Genomic DNA, 12834 nt, shown 5'->3' with positions numbered 1-12834 from the left:
AAACAAATTAGTCTGTTGTGGTTTTGATTAGAAAATAACGCTCCTACTTTTACCTTCGGAACAACCATTCTGTGTAGGATTATTTTTTCTGATTTGGGGAGACCGTCCCAGTAGTAGTGGCTATTCAGGTACTTTTCTCCATCTCAGGCCTCAGTGAAACATGGTTGGCTATGCCTGCCAGTGTGCAGGGTGAGTAAGACTTGTTATAGACAGTGTTTGTGGATAATTTTTTCTGGATGTCATTAATACGGAAATATTCCTTTGGTGGGAGGAGGTGTAGTGACAGCATGACTCCCCCACTGTGAGATCTCAGACTGTATCTGTGGACCCAGGAATAATGATGCCCAGTCAAAAACTGCAAATATTGCCTAATATTGCTTATATAATATACTAATATTGCTTAAAAGGATATATTTATGTATATACATATATTTGCTTAAAAATATATATCCATATATAAACATATATCATGTAAATATATATGTGATCTAGTAAATTTAATTTTATATATTATATGTATATTGTATAATTATATTAGAGCCATGTATTTATTATATATTATAATTATATAAATGTTATATTACATATGTACATATAATTATATATAATGTATTATACATGTTAGAACATATATATTATAATTATACAAATATAAAAATATAAATGTATAAATATGAGTATATATAAATAATATAAATAAATATAAAAATAAAACTGAACATGTATAAATATAAATACAAATAAATAAATATAAATAACTACATGCATATAAATATAAATATATATTTATACATAAATATACATATATATATATATATCCTTCCTTAAGGCTTAAATTAAGCCTTTTCTATACATATTCTACCAGATAAAAACCTTTTAAAATCTAAAAAGAGTTTCAAAAGAGTTTTTTAAATCTGTCTCCTTTATTTTCTTTAATTTTTTCATTTCCTTTACTTTCCAGTTGCAGCCCCTCCCACCTCTCCTCTCAGTCTCACCCTCACAAATCCCTCTCTCTATTACCTCATTCCCTTCTCCTTTGAGAAGGGGACCTGCCCTTGAGGGACCATCCTGAGCTGGGACATCAAGTCGAAGTAGGACTAAATGCATCTTCTCTCACTAAGGCCACACAAGACAGCCCAGCTAGGGGAAAGGAGTTCACATGAGTTTTTCTCAGTTGCTTTAGAAGGATGTAGTTCCCCTGGTATTTTCCATCCCTCTGCCTCTCACAGTCTTCCTTCTTCCACTTTCTCAAGGGGAAGAATTTGATGGAGACATCTCCTTTATTTAGAGACATGTGTTCCAAGGTCCCTCTCTTTGTATGATGTCTGGGTGTGGTCTCTGTATTTGTTCCCATCTGCTGCAGGAAGAAGCCTCTTTGATGATGGCTGAATAAGGCACTGACCTATAAGGACAGCAGAGTATCATTAGGGGTCATTTTATTGTTTCTTTTTTCATTTTTTTAGATCAGTAGTATTTGGTTTTGCCTAAGTCTCTGAGCTATTTATCTAGTCTTTGATTCTTGGTCACCTAAGGAATGTCAGGGATGAGTTCTATCCCCTGGAGTAGACATCAATGACAGCATTAGATGGTTGCTAACATAAACCCTGTCCCACCATTGCACTAGCATATCTTGTAGGCAAGATAGATAGTTGCTCCAAGAGACACATATCTGGGTCATTGTTTACATTTCTCTTTTGGTAGCATGCAAAGTGTGTTCCCATATCAAAGATACTAGAACATGTAGATGAAGGCTCTATGTACGCACCAGTTCTCATGTTTATCGAATTCTGTGGGTGTGGGTTTCGGCAGTGGGGCCCTACCTTCAGTTCAGGGAGAGCAATCTATTGTCTTGGCAACAGCCTGAGTATTTAGAGATTTCTGTGTGACTCTTTTGACTATCAACTCAATTGGATGTGATTGTCCTGGTACTGAAAGTTCATTTGGTGACAAGAGTTGGGGCTCTGTCTCCCTCGTTATTTGGAGACTTCATTGGGATGGCCTTCATATGTTTTAGCAAGTTTCCAAAGCAGTAGGTTTTCCTAGTGCTCCTCAAATACCCCTCAATTCCACATGATTTTCTCTTTATTCCCTTTCAACCCCATCTCCCATACCCTCTCCACCTGATCCTCCTATTCCTGTCCCCATCTAACCCCCATCCACCTATAAAATCTACTATTTTCCCTTTCTAGGGAGATCTGTGTTTCCCCCCAAGTCCCTTCCTCTATTCCTAGCCTCTGGATCTACAGATTATAGCTTGGTTATCATTGATTTAATGGCTAATATACACATATAAATGAATGCATGCCATATTTGTCTTTCTGGACATGGCTTACTTCACTCATGGTTATCATTTTTCCAGTCCCATCCATTCAGCTGCCAATTTTATGATATCATTTCCTTTTAACAGTCAAGCAATATTGCATTGTGTAAATGTATTGCGTTTTATTTATTCATGCTTCTGTTAATTAAAATTTAGGTTGTTTCTGATTTCTGGCTGTTATGAACAGAGCAGCAATGCATATGGTTGAACAAGTGGTAGGGTGAAACATCCTTGGGCATATATGCCCAAGAGGAGTATAGCTGGATATTGAAGTGGGTGGTGTCCATCTTCCTGAAGAACTGTTATATTGATTTCCATAGGGATTGTGCAAGTTTGTACTACCACCAGTAATGTTATAAGATGAAATATCAAAGTAGTTGTGGTCTGAATTACCCTCTTTAAGAATCATCTGGACTCTTCCTCTTCGCAGTATCTTTCCCTGTCCTTCATTCATCCCAGGCTGACTACATAGTCTTTCACAGTCTTTGTATAAGATCTATCATGATTCTGTTCAGTTACCACATCTTCTGTAATTATTTGCTTCTGTGTTTGCTACTCCAAAATTGCGAGCTTTTTGATCTTTCAGGGCCTTACTGCATTCATGTTTGTGACTCTGTCCCCCTGAAACAGTACCTGGTATATAGTTGAGCCACCGAAAATATCCATTGGGTGGCTATTTGAATAAATGCTATGGATTAAAATCAGGTCTGATTCTTTGTTCAGAGGGCAAAAAACCTCAAGGCAGTTTTAGTTCAGAAGAGAAAGCACAGTTCAAGAGTGACTCCTTGAAAACGGGCAAAGTTGCTGAGTCCAGAAGTATCTGAAAGGGAGCTGAGGAAACCCATGGGGTACTCCTCAGAGGACTGACATCTCAGTGAATTAGGACTGGATGGAATGAGACAGCTCCCAGCATGCTTGAGAATGATGTGGGCACAGTGTACACAGAAAAGCATGTTAGAATTTAATTGAAAGGAATTTGTTGAGAAAGCTGGTAATAATCGGAAAAATAGGCATGAAGAAGTTGAGAGATTCATTTAGCTACTGTGAATTATTGATGAGTTATCAGTTCGCATATATGTTCAAAATAGATTTATATTATCAAGTTTTAAAAAGATAATATAGATTAAAATAATTCACTTGAAAGTGACATAAATAATAATAAGTGATCTCACCTCCCATCTGTAGATCCTGCTCCCAGCCATAGACCATACTGTATGCTCCTACATGCAGTACCTTTACCTATGGCCCTGTAATCAGTCACATTGTACAGATAAGGAAACAGAGGGCTAGAAAGTTCAGTCTACTAGTTTGTTTTTTCTCAAATAACCTTGAATATCAAACCTGGCATTAAATCTGTTCTAATTGAATTGGAAACCTGTGCTTCACTGTACTATGACTCTGAGTTTCTATGAGCACATGGTAGTTTCCTGCGTTAGTGTAAGATTATTTAAATAGGTGTCAGCTTAGTTCTCCATATGTTCCTTGTTCCATTTCTTCATTATAATTAAAATTCTGGTCACTGTGAGAGGTATTATGTCTATGTCATATCCATGTGGGTGTATGTTTGTGTATGCATGAGTGTATGTGTGTGTATGTGTTTATGTATGTGTGCATGTATACGTGCATGTTTGTGTGTGTATGTGTATATGCATGTGCTTGTATGTGTGTGCATGTGTGTGTATGGGTGTGTGTGTGTGTGCATTGGAAGATATGGAATTAGAGATATAGATAACCATGTAATATCAATGTTAGCAAGTGCTTAAAAGAAAACAGTAGCCTCTTTCCTTAAGTAGATCACAGAGTAACAGTCTCAGGTGCTTTGTTCACTTTGGCTAAGAGTAATTAGATTTACAATGTAGTTGACTGTAACCTAAGAGGATGCTTAAAATAGCTTTAGAGAAGTAGTACCACACAAGTGTAATCAAGCCCAGAAATTTGAACACATTGGCCTCTCTGTAGCCTTTTCACTGGACAGAGGGGTTTGTGGTGAAATTTTGAATCGTTGGAGGAAAGTGTGACATCTAAACAGTCTTTGAAAACTGAATAAATGTCACCGCTACATCCAGCGTGACAGGGAGACTGTGCAGTTATCTAGATGAGCTACATCAGCTCACAAAGAAGCATGAATATCCATGGTGATGATGCCTTTACTGCCTTTTAGAGAGCAACATGCCTCCTGCTTCAGCTCATGAAGAGGTATTATGCTGGAAATATGGGTAGGGTATTGCCTGGGTAGGAATATTGACCTTCAGATATTGATGATATTTGACATAAAATAAAAATGTTAGTAAGATACGAAAATTTCTTTCAAGACAAGCAAAAACTACACACACACACACACACACACACACACACACACACACACACACACACACACCCCAAATAAAACACAGCAAAGTGTGGATTTTCATCAGGTGTTAACACCTATAAACTGGCTTTATCAGAATGGGAAGTTAAACAAACTTACTTTGAACTCGTTTTATAATATAAATAATTAGCCTTTAAGAGATTTTTGAACTGTAGAAGAATCAAGGACCTGTTTGTGTGATGTTTACTCTCCCCTAAATGAAGAATAGTTTGACTTCTTGACTTCCTTCCTGTCTAACATCTCCCATAGTCAACAGAACCTGGCAATTTCCCAATAAGTAGATAACACTTGTAGTCAATGGCCAGTCTCAGAATCATGAGACTGAGTTTGGGGGCCATTGGGGAACAGAGAATATGCTTTCATTAAGTGTGAATGTCTGTGGAAGGAAAGCAAGAATTCCAGCCACTGTCCTCCATGGACTCTGTCAGTCATGCTCTACCCTTAACCCTGGGGACCACATCAGTATTTGAGAAGTTCATATTTGAGAACTTTGTAGTTGAGCTACAAAAGATGAAAATGAAGTAAAATCTTCTAACACAGCCAATCTAGGATGCCATGTCTGACCACATTTATGGCTGGAGTCCATGTACCTTTAGCTTGAGCCTTACCCCTTACTGCCATTCCTGAAACGTTCTCATCCTCCTCTGAGTAGGTCTCTTGACTCTGCCTTTAAAAGCCATTCTGGCAAATGGTAGCCATGGTGAAGGTGGTACTTGTGATGGGAAGGCATCTGAAGACCTTGAGAGAGTGACCAGTGCAAAAGTGTCATCCAGTGGTGACAATAGAAAGTCAGAGAACTATACCCAGCTATGAGAAACTACAGGTCCTGGTTATGAAAAGATTTTTAGGAAGCTGTCAGGACTTTAAAGAATAAGACTCTCAGACAAGTTAAGTCCAAGGATTGGAACAGCGCCTACTGGGAGCTTAACTTGATAGAGCTGAGTCCTCTAAGAGTCTGTCAGCATACAAGGTCTATTTAAGAGTTGTGAAATGAGCAACCACTGCCTGCCCTTCATTGCTGGTGCTGCTACAGCTCCTCACTTCTGCTAGAAACCTAGAGTTACAATGGCTGCCACATGTGAGGACTGCCCATGGTTGGAGCCCAGTCTGGGAGCTCCCAATGTCAGTATCATGAACCATGAGTCTATGGCTTTTAAAATCCAAAGCAAAGGAGTTGCTAACTCATAGATTAGGGCTTTGAGCCTATGAATCTACCAGTCTGTACTTAGACCTTGGGCATTGTTAGCCTGGGGTTGCTGGCAGTTCTTACCTATCCACTCTTCCTCTTCCTATTTTGACAGAGCCAAAGGACCTTGTGTTCAATTGGTTGGTACCAAAATTAGAATTATGCTGAACTTTCTGTTGAAGTCCTGAATATGTGGAGAAGAGAAGGCAAGAGACTGGGAGTTGCCTATTAATTTGGAAGATGTGTCAAGGATATAGCCAATATCAAGGAGATTCTAGAATGACATTGGTAGAAAAGACATTAAAGACTATATAAAAGACAGGAATCTATAGGGTAGAAATACAGTATCAAAGTTGAAGACTCCAGTAACAGAGGTAGTCACAGTGGCCATGAAGTTCAAGTTGGAAATGAATTACCTTAGAAATAAGAGACAAGCAGAGGTCATGGATTTTTTTTAACGAAGCTACTGATTGCAGCCTGTAAGTATTGATTGCCATCATTAATTACGAGAGTATTTTTGGGATAGTGAAAAATGGATTTTGAAGAAATGATCTAAGAGAAGATAGATGAGTCTCAGTGTTTAGAGTGAAGCGGTTTTAAAATAAACCTTGATGAAGATGGATTTCTTCTCATGAAGACAAAAATACATTGGCCACAGAAGGATTACCCAGAAGGAGCCTTTGCATGTGCTGCACCAGACCTGAATGGATAGAGTAAAAGGAAATTCTAACTCAGTTTTTCGAAGGGAAAATAGTTGGATGATGTTAAAGAGTCCTGGTTGAAAGGCGTTGGTCTATTTGTTTATCTGTCTGTCGGTTTGTTTATGAGTGGAAGTGTACAGGGTAGGAAAGGCTGGGAAAGGTACTCAAAATTGTATGGCAAAGGAGAGAGAGTGACCCAAATGGGAATGTACAGGTGGATGGATAATAGACCGAGAAATGGAATCTTTGGAGGAAAGAGTTTATTTGGGTCTTGAGAGCACTATCCAGAGAGGCATCATGGGATCTGGGGCCTTCCTGGTTTTAGATGTTTAGCTGTGTGTTCTTCCTCTGTTGCAAATACTGCTGTTCCCTGGTTTAACACACACTTTTCTGTGACAGTTCTTGGGGTACTGGGCTTTGGTTACTTGCTAATCAGGTCAGTAGAGCACTTGGACAAAATTAATTGGATTTATGCATCTGGTTTTATGGGTTTGGTTAATATTTGATAAATAAATTCTAACAGACATGAGTGCATGTTTATAATATTTTTTCAGTGTTTTATTTTTGAAAGAGTTATACTATATTAGTTTAACATTTAGAATTAATAGATCACATTCTTTTTTATTTATTTGTATGTCTCTTTGCTTTCTATTAAATTCTACTTAATTTCTTTTGTCACATATCAAAAACAATATCGTCTCAGCATTTTGGTAACTGAAAAATGAACTAAGACACTTGAATTTGCTGTAAAGAATCACTTGCTCAGCTACTCATAAAAAGAAAGATTTGCTTTTAAAGAGGATACATGACAGTCTTAACAGAATTTGCACAGAATATTCAATAAAGTTTAGCATGAATGTTGTGTATGTCATGGAGCCTATTCATTTGTTTGTGTTGAATACATTTGGTGTTTGTTTATGAAGAGTTTCCTTTAACCATTCAGCTTTGTGGTCAGGATGAGAAATCTCAAGACTGGATCAGCAACCCTTGTCCTTAAAGCTCTGAGTCACTGAGGACTTAAATTCCGTGTACCTATGCTCCCCTGCCTCTGAAATGGGCACGTTAGCGTTGGCAGAATTGGAAGGACTGGAGTGGTCAATTTTACTTCTCAGTAGTTCTTTCAGGTTATTTTGAACAAAAATCCATCTCTCTGTACTTCTCACCCAATCGCTTCAATTCCTGATCACAGAATTACATTGAAAAGTTGAAAATTCCTTAAAACTGAATTTCCCCCACGAGTGCAATTTCTGTTATTTTAGCAGCCACCTTGGCTTTGAAACACAATCATGAAATATTTTTACTTCTTCAAAATTTTCTTTTCCCAAGGACAACAACTGAATAGAAACGCTGTAACAACCAGGTAAGCCCCTTGACTAAAATCAATGGTGAGATTCAGAAGCAAGCATGCTTTCCTCTGGCTTCTGTACTCAGCTAGGAGCTGGGAGCAGCCCATGGAGGATGTGCACTCCAACTGAACCCAGCAGGGGACTTCAGAATGGAGCAGCTTCGGTTCAGGCTCAGCCCCACACTCTCTAGATGGAGTTCTTTGAGGTCTGTTCTTCAGAGCACGGCAGCACACTCATACACTGTATTCATGTATACAAACAATCTATGTAAGGGATAGGGTATACCGTTGAATTCAGAGAACAGAAGGTGGATATAAAGTTTGCTTCTCCCTTCATTTCTGGATGGTTTTTCCTCATGCATCCCCCACCCCAACCACTCTGTGCTGTCTACTCCCTTTGCATAGTATTATCACATCTCTACATGGTGAAATTTTAACTAGACAAGTTGATATCTGCAATGTATTTTGGCTTTGTGGTTCTTAATGATTACTATTATTTTATTTTTCAGTAAAACAGATTCTCTTTGCTTTCTGTGCTTGTAGACTCTTCTCATCTTTGACGTAGATGGGAAGGTGGACCATTTACATGCCTAGCTTAAAGATATGTGAATAAGATTCACTCATTCAACATTGTTTTTGTTAAAGCTTTGAATTAATTAAAAATAAAAAACAGTTTGGAATAACCTTTTCTCTATTTTTATTCTAAGGTAGTGGGTACTCTTCTTTACCTTATAGTTGTCTAAGGATAGTTCTGTTGTCTTATGGGTCTTTAGAGATGTTATGTTAAGACACTTACCAAAGAATACGATAGAATTCCTCGGAGTTGACCCAGGACCTGGTTCATTTGCAGCCACAGAAATAGCTCTGTGGTTGCAGGTCTTTTTAATCTGTCTCCCAACTGTGAAAGGTCACCTCTAGTGACTGGATAACCTAACCACAGTGAGTTTGTTTCTGGGTGTTAAGATAGGATCTGTTGTCTCATACCAGCCATTTAGCTGCGGAAGGAATGTTATTCTTCAACTTTGAACAGTGAGTGCCCTTGAATTCTTCCCACTCAGGCTAGTCAGCTGCAGATCAGCTGATGTGACTTATGTTTTTGCCCTTGACAGGAGTGACTCCCTTTAAATTCCCCTTCCGAATCGTACACCAGTTGCTTCCAAAACAAACATGTTTTAGGGGCTCATGTGGAAAGAAAGGAGACTTAGAAGAAGGCAGCAGCTAGCTTCACCATTGTTCTGTCTCTATTATTAACACTAACTAAACAGATGTTAATATTCTCTTCAAGGAAACTTTTGTTAAGGCCTAATGACCACAGAGAATTCAAAAGCATGACCGTGATTAGAAATCAAGCTTCTGACCTGAAGGGAGAAACTATCTCCTAAGAGAATACATTGTCTTTCATTTCTTCTGAAATTCTGAATGTGACTCTTGATCTCTTGATCGAGTTAAACATTCACACTCACTCAGGTTTCTGATATAGTCCTGTATTTTGAGCTGATTTTGTTTGTTTAGCACATCAATACAATTGCATTGAAAAGCTAAGTGTCCTGCTTTTATCTTTATCATTTTCCAGATAACAATATACCATGTGTAAACATGAATGCTGTACTCACCTAGCTGCGCCACACTCCATGCATTACTAGGTAGATAACTGTGCATCCCCAACTGCACTGCTCCTTAAATGAACACCTTTACCGAGCACCTGTCCCATGGGGCTCTGTTAAAACATGTTTTCTTTGTCAGTTAGAAAAGATCAAGTGTCCTATCTAATACATTTTGTCTATCACTGAAATCCCCAAATCAAGCCATAAGAAAGGCTAGGTATAACTTACAAAAAGACGATTAAAACAGCAGAACAGAAATATGAGCTCTCTAAAGTATATGGCCACCCAATCACACTCTACAAAATTATAGAATGAAAAGTCTTCTTGAGCCTGGTGGCACATGTCTATCGCAGCACTTGGGAGGCTAAGGCAGGAGGATAACCACTAGTTGGAGACAAATTCAGGACATGTAAGTTCAATACCAGTCACAACTGCTTGTGTGATGAGTGATTATAGATTAACTTAGGTTTCCTCAGACTCTGACATTCATGTTTGGACTTTTTTCCTCTCAGTGTTTTTTTCTTTCCCTTTTTATTTGTGCTGATGTTTGAGTAACTGTAGATCCAGTGAATTCTCTTACCCCATGGGCTTTTTCAAAGAAGAGCCTGCACTCTAAGTGTCAGTTTTTATATTAATGGAATCCTAAAACAAGTTGTTTTTTAAGCACATGAAAGTCTTATGAAACTCTGCATTTTAGGCACGGGATTTCAGAAGGTTGGACACGCTAGCATTGTTTGAGGTAAAGTTACACAAAAGGCCATGCCAAACAAAAACAGTTTTATTTCTTCTAACAATCCTTTTTAAAATTTATCCGTTAGACATGATATTAAAAAATGTCAAACATGTCTCAATATTTTGATGTACCAGCTCACAAGCACATGAGTTTCAGGTCTATTTCTGTTTCTTTAAAAAGTTAAAATCAAGGACACATGTTAGTGAAAATGAAAAAATAAAACTTTTATTGGCCTGCTTTTATAAAACAAATGAGTATAAAGTAAATAACATAGAATCTGAGGTTATGGATAAAAATCAGGAATTCCTTATTTTTAATTTTTAAAATATGTTGATAGTTGAGGTTAAAGGAGAAAGAAAAAGAAAACAATCTTATTCTCAATATTACTATTTTCCCTAAATATTAATAGTATTTTATATCACACAAAGATGGAAATGTGGGATAAATTACCTTTAAAGCTTGTGGAGCAAGAAACATAAATATGTAGACAGAGAATTGTAACAGATAATGCCAATAAACTGTCATATGTATAAATGAAGTGAACTCAAAAGTCAAATAAACCATCATATCTGTAAGTGAAATTAATTCAGAGTGCATGTCAATAGCTGTCACTGAAAACAGAAAGTTAAGTGTGATAAGATTATAGCCTTAAATGAGTTTTAGTCAAATATGCAGATTTTACTCAAGCTAACACAGTAATATGAGGAGCTGTGTGAACTGCATTGTAATATTCAGTTTTTTAAATTCAACTGAGTTTAAATATTGACACCAAGAGTATTTTGCATATAGAACTGACATGTTCTTGCATGATGTTTTTGCTACAGTAAGATAATTTTGCATGAATAATCTGGTTATTCCCTGGTTATAACCCTGGAATTTACATTGTCAACAGATTGCCTATTTCAATCCCTGTGTTAATCCATAAGGTCAAACAGAGCCCTCTGGCCATACCAGGAGAACTAAGAGGTTCATGTTACTTCCATCCACTCTTTTGTCTTTGCTCATAGGAAATGACTTCAGAAACCTTTCACCACACTGTTCTGCTCTAGATGTCTAATTTTCCTCAACCACACTTTTCAAGTCAATTGTATTGACTTAGTAAGCAGTAAAACATCTTGTTTTACACAGGAAAGTCTTTTTTTTTTTGGTTCTTTTTTTCGGAGCTGGGGACCGAACCCAGGGTCTTGCGCTTCCTAGGTAAGCGCTCTACCACTGAGCTAAATCCCTGGCTCCCACAGGAAAGTCTTATTTTTCAAATAGAGAACCAGCAGGTATCTTGTATTTATTCCTTCATATTAAATAGTGTTTTATTCTCTGATTAAGCAACAACTGTTAATAATGTTAAGTATAATTTCATTATTATTACATTACTAATTAATATACTAGATATTTTCAGAATATTAATTTAATTGACTAATAGTCATGATTTGGTGGTAGGTACTACTGTATCTTTCCCCCTTTTTTAGTTAAGGGAATTAGAAAAAATAAGTCAAAATTTTCTTGCAAAATCCATAGACTCAAGGAATATGAATGATTAGATTTTAATTATGTTTCTGTGGTATTTCTGGAATATTTTCTACTTTCATTTTTTACTGGAGTGTTACTTTCAGTATTTAAATGAATATCAGTGGACTTGAATGTATTTTTATAGAAATTTCAACTGTTTACCTTTCAAACATGCTACACATTCTTATATACATTGTTGTACTAAAAGTGCTGGGAAAGATAACATTTTCCACCATTATTTTCAACATTATCATTTTAAAATTTCAAAACCACTAAATTGAAATAAATTTATAATTTGTTTCACAAAACTACAATTTTTGTAAATTTGAGTTGGATAGACAGTGTAAGTGTATGCATTGCAGTTAGAACACAGGATCACTACCAACGATGCAGGCTCGCTGAGTTAAATGATCCTTCCACTCCTAATGAAGATTTAACATCAACTGTGGAATTTTAGAGAAAGCCAATAGCAGTTACATCCCTGGCAAGAGAAAGCCGCATGGTAGAACTCACTTCGACAGGGAGTGAGATATGTTACTGTTAACACACACTATGATACTGACATGGTCACTCTCTCTTGGTACCTCTAGGAGTCAAGCTTGTCATGTGGTGCTCTCCAGCCGAGACTTACACAAGGGCATCTGGGCACCGTGAACTCAGAACAGTACGCCAATAGAGATATCTTGTGAGTTCCCTTGATGTGCAATGGTATTTCTGTCTGTCTGCCTTCCCCAACCCATGGCATTTGTTAAATTAGGACAGTCTGATGGGAATGAATTTGAACTTTAATCTTTAACTTTGTCCTGTAAAAAATTATGGTTGCTGGGAAGTTTATACTGTGTGGTGTGACTCCTCCCAGATAGACGTCCCTGGCATCTTCTGTCATTGCCATTGTTAAGAGCTGGAGCCCAGACTGTAGCTTCTGTTGTACTGTTTCAACTCTTAGCATTGACGCTTCCTGACTAAAATTTGTTCAAGTGCAGTGCTTTTATCCATAAAGCGAGAACGTTGTAACGTGTCTTCATATTGGCTCTTACAGAACTGATTTTAGTCTATCTGAGGGGTATGGGG

General features: G+C 37.4%; 1 protein-coding gene across 26 annotated transcripts in view; it reads left to right on the top strand.

Annotated features, from left to right (window-relative positions):
• The window catches only part of Slc16a7 (solute carrier family 16 member 7), a 167706-nt gene that overhangs the window by 34261 nt on the left and 120611 nt on the right, over positions 1 to 12834 (top strand). For 23 of the 26 annotated variants that reach the window (XM_087556098.1, XM_087556107.1, XM_087556089.1 and 20 more), the window contains 1 exon segment: positions 12354 to 12448. The exons of the other annotated variants lie outside the window; for them this stretch is intronic. The gene's annotated coding sequence lies outside the window, so the exon portion shown is untranslated. 26 annotated transcript variants of the gene reach the window in all.

The sequence above is a fragment of the Rattus norvegicus genome, chromosome 7 (assembly GCF_021556685.1).
Source record: "Rattus norvegicus strain SHRSP/BbbUtx chromosome 7, alternate assembly SHRSP_T2T, whole genome shotgun sequence".
NCBI lineage: Eukaryota > Metazoa > Chordata > Mammalia > Rodentia > Muridae > Rattus > Rattus norvegicus.
The sequence above is the reverse complement of the archived record's forward strand: the minus strand, read 5'-3'. Positions and strand labels throughout refer to the sequence as shown.